General features: G+C 38.0%; 1 pseudogene; it reads left to right on the top strand.

The window, feature by feature from the left end:
* LOC123253066 overlaps positions 1 to 4,454 on the top strand; it is a 78,198-nt pseudogene extending 73,744 nt beyond the window's left edge.
* The last annotated feature ends 6,715 nt before the right edge of the window (positions 4,455 to 11,169 follow it).

The following is an 11,169-nucleotide window of genomic DNA, read 5'->3' as shown; positions in this document are numbered from 1 at the left end:
GCCATATTTGAACCTAGGACCTCCCATCTCTAGGCCTGACTCTCAATCCACTGAGCTACCCAGCTGCCCCCAGTTTATATATATTTCAAGACTCATTTCACACAAAAGAACCCCCCCCCAAAACTTCACAGATGTGCAGAAGTTACAAATTATGTCATTTCAAAACACAAAACTTTGGCTTCAGAATAAAACAAGGCCAAGGCTGAATTTTGAATAGGTTCTTATCAGAAAGCCAAGTCAGGGAATATTTTTCTCAGGGTTGAATTACTCCTGCTAAGGTTTTGTCCTTGGCTATACCAGGCAGCTGCAGCTTTACTCTGAGTTAAAAAAAGGCTGTTAACTCATTAAGTGCTGGTTTACTAAGAATTTAAAGTTTTCCTAGAAGCTATAATGTTTTTCAATAAAAAAAGTGTGGATCATAAAAAGGGTCAAAAGAGGAGTCTCAGATTTTCATCTATTTAAGACTGTTTCTCTTATTGGCCTCCCACAAAATGCCAATCATATGATCTTTCAAAAGTTAATATGAGATTTTGAATATATGGGAAAATCAAAACCTGTATGAGATCATAAAAAAGGGTATGAAAATAAAAATCAGCAGATGGCACAAGAAAGAACAGCCTCTGCAATTCCACTTGCACTCTGGCTCATTTTCATTTCATTTTCACCACGCCATCCCTCCCAAGTGGAAGAGCAGGCTTTTTGCAGATGTGCATGCATGTATTTTTATATACATATTTCTTGCTCAGTTGTTTCAGTCATGTCCAACTCTTTCATGTGCTTCTATTTGGAGTTTTCTGGACAAAGTTCCTTTTTCAATTTCCTTTTCCAGCTCCTCCAGATGAGGAACGGAGATGAATAGAGTTAAGTGTCACACAGTGAATTATTGTCTGAGGCCAGATTTGAACTCACCAAGATGAGCCTTCCTTACTCTATGCTCAGCATTTATCCACTGCACCACCTAACTATCCCATATGCATTCGTAGATGTATACACACATACACATACATACACGAAGAGAATCTCCTTTCTTTTTATTCTTCATGGATGGAATGAAGACTATAGTGTCCTATACCAAAAATGGAAAGGCATATCTTTGGTCAACAGTTATGATCTTTTAGTCTGGTGTCACTTTTAAAGATTTCTTAGGATTTTCTCCATGACTTCACTTATTATGACTAAAAGCATTTTAGTTTCTGGATATATGTCTCCCTCCTGTGCACAAAATTTGTATTGCAGCATGAGTGTGTCTGTGTGTCTGTGTGTGTGTTGTGAGAAACTAGGCAAACCATGCATTTTGGAACTGAGAGATGGAACATGGAAGGGAGAGAGAATGACAGTTGGCCTGACTAGAAAGACTTCTGGGGAAGAACCAAGGGACCTCTCTCAAGCTTTGGGGTTGACAGCCAAGGAGGGAGGTTGGATTTTGGCCTGCAAGACTCTCCAAAGTGAATCTGAAGAGGTTCCTGAGTCCTTCAGTGAAGACAAATCTTTCCACTTGATCTCTATAGTTCCTGAGCACATTGGAGAATACATATCAACAGTTTCTTCAGTTTGGCCAGAGGGTCTGGACTTCTGTGGGGAGTCGACCCCCGGGATCCACAAACCTTGCCTTGAATATTGCCTTGCTATAATGTTCTTTATTTAGCAGTGATTCTAGTCTTAGGAATAATATTTGGGAATTCGGTCAGAGAAGCTGGGATTTTGGGGGGAATGCAGATGAATCTCTGCTACCACCCTGCCCAGTCAAGGACTGAAAGAGGATTTTAGAGGATCACCTGCACCCTTTTTCCATGATACCATCATCTTTCATTCCTTAGATATTTTGTTCCTGAAATAAAATCTTGGTAGTTTCAACTAGTCAGATCTTTGAATCTATATTGGTGGGAGACAGGACATGTGGGTTGAGGGAGGAAGGAAAGCAGACCTCCATTGTCAAGCCAGATTCCAGCTGGGACTAGGGAAAGGCTTATGCTGGTACAGCCCAGCACAAACATCTTGTAAAGGTCTCAGTGGTTTCGCCTCATAGAAAACACATTCCTCTAACTACCTAGCCACTGTACGATCCTCTGGGGGAACCCCAAGTTTCCAGAAACCTCATTTTGTCTCTCTAGTAAGGAGGGGGAGAGGTGGGCCATAAACATCCACCAGAGTGTTACCAGCTACCCCCCCATCCTCCTAATCATCCCCCTCTTCTTATAGTGTGCATTTAAGTGTTGGACAAAAACCTCTACCAGTACTAACATTTCAGATTTGCCTTGACCTTGAGCCTAGAGCCCATCAGACTGGGTTGGGGTGGCAGTGGAGGGGGAAGCAGGTACTTATTTTGCCCTTGAATGGAACAGTACAGGAAGAACTACTGTTTGTCTTTGGGCTAGAACATGGGGGAAATTTGTCAACAAATGCCTGGAAAGTCTTTAGTGGGTTCTGTCTCCTATCTATCAAACTCTTTATTTGCTCTTGGGGAAATGCCTAGCCATCAGTGACTTCCATGTAAGGCTGGATACCAGAAAGGACTGATTTGATAGGTCAGAAACTGGAAATCCAGGCACTTGTCAATATGGTCTTTCCTTAGATGCCATTCTCTCTCTAACACATTCAGTCTTTAACTCTCCCTCTTACACGTTGATTCTCCCTCTCATTTTCTAACCTTTCCTCCCATTCTCTCTCTCTATCTTTATTTCTCTATTGCTCTTTCTTCCTTTCCTCCCTTTTTCTTTCCTTCCTTTATACTCTCTCTTTTCTCTCCCCTTCTCACCCATTAAACTATGCATATATGGATTTATATTGAGAACTATGCAAAAATATTTATAACACTTCTTTAGTGATGGCTAGAATTTGGAAAAGTAAGGTGTGCCCATCATTATAAATATTGAGAAAATTATGGCATATGAATGTGATGGAATACTTATTGTACCAAAAGAAAGGATGAAGGGAATGCACAAGAAAAAGTATGGGGTGGTTAGGGAACACAGTGGATAGAGCAGCAGGCCTGGAGTTAGGAGGATCTGGGTTCAAATTTGACCTCAGATAGTTTCTAGCTGTGTGACCCTGGGCAAATCACTTAATCCAAATTGCCTAGCTCTAGCTACTTCTCTGCTTTTGAATTCATACTAAGAGAGAAGTTAAGGGTTTTTTTTGTTTGTTTCTTTTTGTTTTTAGAAAGGTACCAGGGTATTACCCCTCAAACTAGGAAGAGTAAAGGCAGGGCAAGATAGAGCTGCCTGCTGGATAGTTTTGCCTACCTTGGATCCAGGCAATAAAAGAGACCCAATTATAAAGGGGAAAAAAGTCTTTAGAGGATATCCTTGAAGTAGTCACTTGTATTGCCTTCAATTTCTTTTTTCACAAAAATAGGGTTATCTAATTTCTAAGCTGTTTTCTAATTTAGATTTTCTATGTTCTAGCCAGTTTGTCATTCAAGATTATATCCTTGATCTTGAACACCTATACAGCTTTTACTACCAAGAGTACATCATCTCGGTCCCGGGAGGGTCTTTCTCCCGGGCTGGGAGTGAGGAATCATGTATATAAAACAGGTTATCCGGGGTTTTCAAAGTTATAGAGATCAGACAATTGTAGATCCATTCAGTTCAAAACACAATGTCATAGTGGGCAGAAATGGAACCGGGAAAAGTAGTTTTTTTATGTGCCCACCTCTTGAGAAGCTGTCATAGTAAACAACAAGAGGCAGCATGGGACATTGGAAAGAGCTTTGCTATGGAGTCAGAGGACCTAGTTCAAATTCCAATGCTGCCATTTACTACCTTTGTGACTTGGGCTATTCAGTTTGTACTCAGTGATGAATTTAGTCATCTTCGTCCAGAACAGAGATTGGCTTTGTTACATGAAGGAACTGGACCCCAAGTCATATCTGCTTTTGTTGAGATCATTTTTGATAATTCAGACAACAGATTACCAATTGATAAAGAGGAAGTTTCACTTCATAGTCATTGGTGCCAAAAAAGATCAGTATTTTTTAGATAAGAAAATGGAAAAATGATGTGATGAATCTACTTGAAAGTGCTGGATTTTCTAGAAGTAATCCTTATTACATTGTCAAACAAGGAAAGATTAATCAAATGGCTACGGCACCTGACTCTCAGAGACTGAAGCTTTTGAGAGAAGTAGCTGGTACTCAAGTATATCAATGAGTTGTTAAAATATATTGAAGAAAGATTACACACTCTAGAGGAAGAAAAAGAAGAACTTGCACAGTATCAAAAATGGGATAAAATGAGGCGAACCTTGGAATATACCATTTATAATCAAGAACTTAATGAAACCCGTGCCAAACTTGATGAGCTTTCTGCTAAAAGAGAAACAAGTGGAGAGAAATCCAGACAATTACTGATGCTCAACAAGATGCTAGAGATAAAATGGAGGATATTGAACGACAGGTTCGAGAATTGAAAACAAAAATGTCAACAATGAAAGAAGAAAAAAGAGCAGCTTAGTGCTGAAAGACAGAAACAAATTAAGCAGAAGACTAAATTGGAACTTAAAGCTAAGGATTTGCAAGATGAATTAGCAGGCAACAGTGAACAGAGGAAACGCCTGTTAAAAGAAAGGCAGAAGGGGGCAGCTGGGTAGCTCAGTGGATTGAGAGCCAGGCCTAGAGANCTACCCTTACCACTCTTCTGCCTTGGAGCCAATACACAGTATTGACTCCAAGATGGAAGGTAAGGGTTTAAAAAAAAAAAAAAGGCAGAAGCTCCTTGAGAAAATAGAAGAAAAACAAAAAGAACGGAAGCAAAAACTGAGCCTAAATTCAACAGTGTAAAAGAAAAGGAAGAGTGAGGAATTGCTAGGTCTGAGATCTTTTTATTTGATACAAATGATAAGTTTAGAGACTACACTTAGAAAAGTTAAAGGTTAAATTTTAAATTATCCCTTTAGAAATTAATACTATTTGTATTTTTATTCAACTTTCTTAATATCATTGGCATAAATATGAAAAAATGAGGCTGGTGAAACATGTATACAAAGCTCTTTTAAAATGTTAATGTGCTACATCATTAGGAGCTTCTTTTTTTTACTTCATGGTTATAGCATGTATCAGTGTTGCTAGAAAGGCAAAAAAGGATATGCAAATATGCATATCCAAAAGGATTTGGAACTAAGAGTTCCGAAAGAGGTTTCCTTTTGTAAAGTGACTTAACCTCTTACAGGCTTTTCTTTTTAACTCTAAAATAATGTTGTACAAATTTATTATATTGTTGTTATGACTTAGGTTTGAATCCCAATCCTGTTACTTAATATTTGTATAAATTGGACAATTCATTTTAGCTCTCTGAGCCACATCCAAAATGAGGAGGCTGTGATAGATGATCTACAAATTACTATGATCTGTTGAAAGTTTATTGGGCTTTCATTTAAGAATCAGTCTTAACTAATTTCAAGAGAGGCTTTGATAAAATTGGAGGAATTAAGTAGTGTACTTTGAATCAATTTGTGTACATCCATGTATGCATATGTATGCCCACATATGTATTCATAATGCAGCAGAATTAGTTTCCTTTGCAATGCTCATTTTATTTTATGCATTTAAAACAATTTGACAATAAGTTCATAGATTTCACCAGACTGCCATAAGAGTTCATGATCCAAAAAGTTAACCCATACCTAGGAGAACCTTAGGATCAATTTATTCCTCTCCTCTCTTCCAACTTTCTGTACCCTCTCATTATCCTCTAGACTTTTTTGTTTTAAGCCAAACTTCGAGCATATTCCGTAAATTTGCTATGACTGCAATCTAAATTTGAGTGGATTTGGTTTATTAGAGTCATTGAGGACAGGGAATACAAATTTATATTTGTCTTTGTTATTACACTATGGTATACAAAACTGTCTAATATTCACTGAAAGAATGAAAAAAAAAGAGTACATCATCTCACTTTCCTAAAAATGTTCTTCTACAGGGGAGAAGAGTGGACAGAAAGAAAAACATCTAATAAAGTAGCTGCCAGGCAAGAGAACACTGAATGAACATAGGGGGCTCTTTTGACCAAGGGTTAAGCTAGCTTTTATCTATCTATTTATTTATTTATTCATTCATTTCTTTATTTTAGAATTTTTTTCCCCATGGTTACATGATTTGTGTTCTTTCCTTCCCTTCCTCCTTGCCTCCTCATATAGCCAGTAAACAATTCCACTGGGTTTTACATGTCATTGGTCAAGACCTGTTTCCATATTATTAATATTTGTGACAGTGATCATTTAGAGTCTACATGCCCAATCATGTCCCCATCAAACTATGTGATCAAGGAAATGTTTTTCTTCTGTGTTTCTACTCCCACAGTTTTCTCTGGATGAGGCTAGTGTTCTTTCTCATAAGTCCCTCAGAATTGTCATGGATCATTGCTTTGCTGCTAGTAAAGTCCATTACATTTGATTGTACCACAGTGTATTTGTCTCTGGGTACAATGTTCTCCTGGATCTGCTCCTTTCACTCTGCATCAATTCCTAGAGGTCATTCCAGTTCACATGGAATTCCTCCAGTTCATTATTCCTTTCAGCACAATAGTATTCCATCAACAACAGATACCATAATTTGTTCAGCCATTCCCCAATTGAAGGGCATCAGGGGTTAAGCTGTCTTGAAGGCACCACTCCTCCCATTGTGCATTGTATGGCCAGGCTGGTAAGGAAGGAACTTAAAACAACAATAACCCCTCAGAAACTCCTAGCCCATTTTTTCCCTAATGAAGCCAATCTCCCCCTGGATGGTCTCACTACACCAATCTTTGAAATCAATTGCAGGTGTTAGATGGTGGGTACAGAGTTGATTGGGCAGGGTTGATGGAAAGCAGGAGAAAAAGGGGAAAAGCCTATTTTCCTGATTCGCTAGTTCACAATGAGCATGCTCAGGGCACTTTGTTCCCTTTAAAAGCAGCTGCAAGGAACCATAGGCAAAGCTTGCTTTTTGGTGGCAGGTTTGGGTTTTGTTTTCCTCTTGGTGAAATGTTAAGAGGAAATTAAATGATTTTTTCTTTGCTTTTGGGAAATTTTTCCTTTTTTCCTCTTAAATCCTTCACTTATTTAACTGACTAGGGGGATTTCAAAACTCATTTCTCTTGTTCTCTCTTGCAAATGGTTTCTTTTCCTGTTCTTTTGACAAATCATCTTTAGGAACTATTTATATGATGAAAGTATTCCAGGAGAGAATCAGAACAGCAGTTCAAATCTTCCTTTTACCTAATTGCTACTACAGTTGTCTCTACTGTATGTAGTATATGCTCCAGAAATATTTGTTTTCTATATTCCCTGTCTTAGTCCCATTATTTCTCTTGAATAAAATGGAGTTGAACTAGACATTTTAAGGATATCTTCCAATTCTAGACCTTGATTCATAGATGTTACTAGCTGTTAGACTAGTTTTCTCACCACCTTTTCCTAATCTGTATATGGGGAACAATAAACACCATCTTCTGAAACAATCAAGAACAGTGTTTTATAAGAAAATGTTACAAAAAACAGTTTTTGTAGCAACTGATAAATGTTTTGTCTGTCATCTCTAGGGTTTAAGGAGGGTAGAAGTCACTCTTAAGTTTGGATGGAGATTCTTTCCACCTTCCTGATTTCCTAGGATTGTGAGAATCAGCTGAGAACTTAGACACTTAACTATTATTAATGGAGTTTATCCACACCTTACAAAGAGGGAGAATGAGGTTTAGGGGTTGATTCTCCCTTCAAATTGCTCAGAGCCCAGGTGTTCCTCATTCTAAATCAACTAAATCTAAGACCTTTCTCAGAAAACTTGACTTAATTTTAGACTGTGTTTTGGGGTTTTTTTTTTTTGAGCAAAGCAAAAAGTGGTCTAGGAGGCACCTAATTGCATTGCCTTTAACCAAAAGGCACATGTCAAACATAGACTGATCTAAGGCTTCAGCTATTTTAGGCTCTCTGAATAGAACCTATTCTAATAACTAATCCCTTAATGCCTGCTGGCATTTGAGGCTATCCCTGTGGGGAAGAGGGAAATGCCCCCAAAATGTTGGTTCTTCTGGAAAAGATGTTTAGGAATATCCTGAATGTGCATGTTTCCCTCCATTTCTACTTGTAAAGCTAACTTTTAGGTGACAGTTTTTACCAGAATCCTTCTCATAAGTGCATCGAATCCCTCCAGGTCCCTCCTAGGAATGATGTGTTCAAGAATGTTAGTAGCATCTTTCCAAAGAAGCCTTTCATTATGGCCTCTAGGTAAGAATATCTTGTTTCTTGCCTGCTAAAAATCTAGATCTTTATGCTTGTACTGTTGTAGCCAAAAAGCAGAGACTCATAACTAACAGCTTGACAGCATCATACCCTGTTAAGCAGCGGGGTTTTGATAGCATCATGCTCTGCTCAGCAGGGCGGTTATCTGGAGCTCACAGTCCTAGGGACACAACTCCTCCCTAGACAGAGCAGCCTTGAACAGGGCACCACTCCTCCCTTAGACAAAGCAGCATTGAACATTAAGAATTACATTCTATGGCACCTGGAAACCTCTATACTCCCATTGTCTAGATATTATCAGACCCTAGCTATGTCCCAGCCCTTGAAACATATATATTCCCCTCTGTAGACGCAGCACTTGCGGAATTCTCTTACAGAACTCCCCCCAGTGCACTGGCAATAAAGCTTTCTCCTGCTTTGATTGCATTGTCTCGTTTGTTCCTCTGGTGGCCCCCCATTCGAACCCTAACAGTACCTATCCAGGATATTCACAATGCTTCTTCTTATGACTCTTGCCTTTAAGGATGGTAGGTCAGCTATCAGGTGTTGAGCTAATTGCAAAACTAGTGTTGACAAATACATTTAAATAATTCTTAGCTTCAAGCAACTTTGACCTCATCTGGGACCTCATTCTTCTATATATGAGTTAGTTTGTTAAATATCTTTATTGACTTCTATTCTCCTGTTAGCCTGTAGGTAATGCTGAAGAAAAAACAAGTTCTTTCACTTCCTTAAAAAAGGGAGTTCCTGAAATTCTCCATAAAATCACTAGAGAAATTCCCAAAGAAAACTATGTATCCCTACCCAAAACAAACTGCTTGGGAATGCCACTCTGGTCCAGTTTGAAACCAAGAGGGTTCAACACTGGACAGGAGAGTGTAGTCTTAGTATAAAAAACACTCTAAAGGAACAGGATTATCCATGTGATTTTACAAACCTGAGAGATGTTTGCTTCATGGGGAGAACTGATTATTCAATACCTTGTGGTGTATTTATTAAGGAGGTCCAGTATTTCAATAAGCAAAATGGAAAGTCATTGTTGCTTTAGTGTAGTCAATTCATAACGCCCAGAAAGTCAAAAGTTTTCTGTCTTCTCCTAATTGATTTTCTAAGTACTAGTCTTATCTCACCTGAGTTCTGGCTTAGTATAGATTCTTATTTCCTGAGCTCATGTGGAAAAATCCATGGAAATCCCAATACCACAAAGATCAACTCATCTGACCTGTTGGGGAAGGCAAGGTAGTATTCTTAATCATCCCTTGTATAAGAAACTGTTATGAAAGGAGCTTTATCAAGGAAAAAGTTGATTGGGATTCCAACAGCATAAAAAATGAGCAGGTTAACTTTGAGAGGGGGAGGGGGAATAGTTCAGGAAGATCTACATGAAGTTATGAAAAGTGAACCAAGAACAGAATGACTTGTGTCCTTCAAAGAACTGATAAATAGAAACAAGCAGACAGTTACATCTCTTTTTGTTATGTTGCCCCCTCTATGTGGGGAGGAAAAGAAGTGTGGGTGATACCTAGGAATTTTAATGTAATAAATTAAACCAAGTTTGACCCCTAGGGCTGGCAGTCAAGGTCTGAATTACTTTGGTCTGTCAATGTGGAATCTGGCTAAGTAGTAGATGGGCACAGGTACCCTTTTCTACTTCCCAGCAGTGAATCATTGGTCTCTGTACTGATTGGAAATGAGGTATCACTCTTAATGCAATTGCAGACAGTTCTACCTTTGATTCAGCTCTTGACCCCACCTATGCAGGGCCATGTCATTCCTGTTATTGTAGGAATTTTGGTGAGGTAACAGTAAAGCATCTCACTGGTCTTCATTATAATTGCTGAAGCTCAGCAGAAGAGTATCTTGTACCAGCTTCCAATCAAATTATATTCTTGCCTCCACTCCTCAGCAACATACTTTTTTGTCCCAGCTCCTCTGATATGTTGCTTGGTTTCCTTTCTGCCTTCCTGAGTCTTTTTTTTTTTTATGTTATGAAATGATTTTTTAATGTCTCCGCTGAAACAAATTAAAGTATCTTCTTAGGTAAAACATTTTTCCAAGAATAAAGTAGGGTTGGAGAGACAGATGTGACTACAAGTTGTATGTATTTATTTACATCTTTCTCTGCAAAGGAGAATGTACAGATGGTATTTCTAAATTTAACAAGAGATAACAAATAACAAATATTTCTCCTCCTTTTTATCTTTCCCTTCCAAGTTCCAGTCTTTGCTATTCTACAATTTTTTTTGCTGTGATGAATAAGATCAGACTAAGACCTGAATCATAAGTTATATGTACCTCAGACTTTCCCCCATTTGCTCAGTGGGACTCTTAGTATTCACAGGAGTGTTCTGCAAAAACAATTTCTCTGAAGCCTACAGACAAGTCATATCACTCAATTGAGGCCCCTGGGAGAAGAGGTGAGATCAGTGATTCTGTCTTTTTAAACTACACTTGAATTAGAGATTTTTAGTGGCTTTTTTTCTTCACAAAATGATGTCTAAAGTATGTGTCAAGAATTCTTAGATCATATTCTGATCTAGTAAGACAAAACAAAGTCAAGACTTTCATTAAAAATTTTTTTTTGGTTTGTTGTTCCTTGTTCAGTGAAAGATGGGTGGGAAAGATGCCAATATAGCTTAATGAAACTATTGAATACAGATGGGCTTATACATACATGTAGCTGATAGAAACTACTGTGAGCAACATAAGAATAATTTATATGTCCTCCTTTAGTCCAATATTTTCTAATTCATTAAAATTTTCAGAAATAAAAAAAAGGTTCTCAGTACAAACCAATGGTATAGTAAAATGAATGAGAAAGATGAATCTAATTCTTAGAAGAATTGCTTAAGACTCAGTAGACACTCTGGTAGTAGATATTAATTTTCTTCAGAAAAAAGTATGTAAATGATTAAACTGATTTTATAGCATCTTTAAAATTTTTTTTAATATCTT

The sequence above is a fragment of the Gracilinanus agilis genome, chromosome 1, assembly GCF_016433145.1.
Source record: "Gracilinanus agilis isolate LMUSP501 chromosome 1, AgileGrace, whole genome shotgun sequence".
NCBI lineage: Eukaryota > Metazoa > Chordata > Mammalia > Didelphimorphia > Didelphidae > Gracilinanus > Gracilinanus agilis.
Note: the sequence above shows the minus strand (reverse complement) of the source record. Positions and strands in the feature narration are given on the sequence as shown.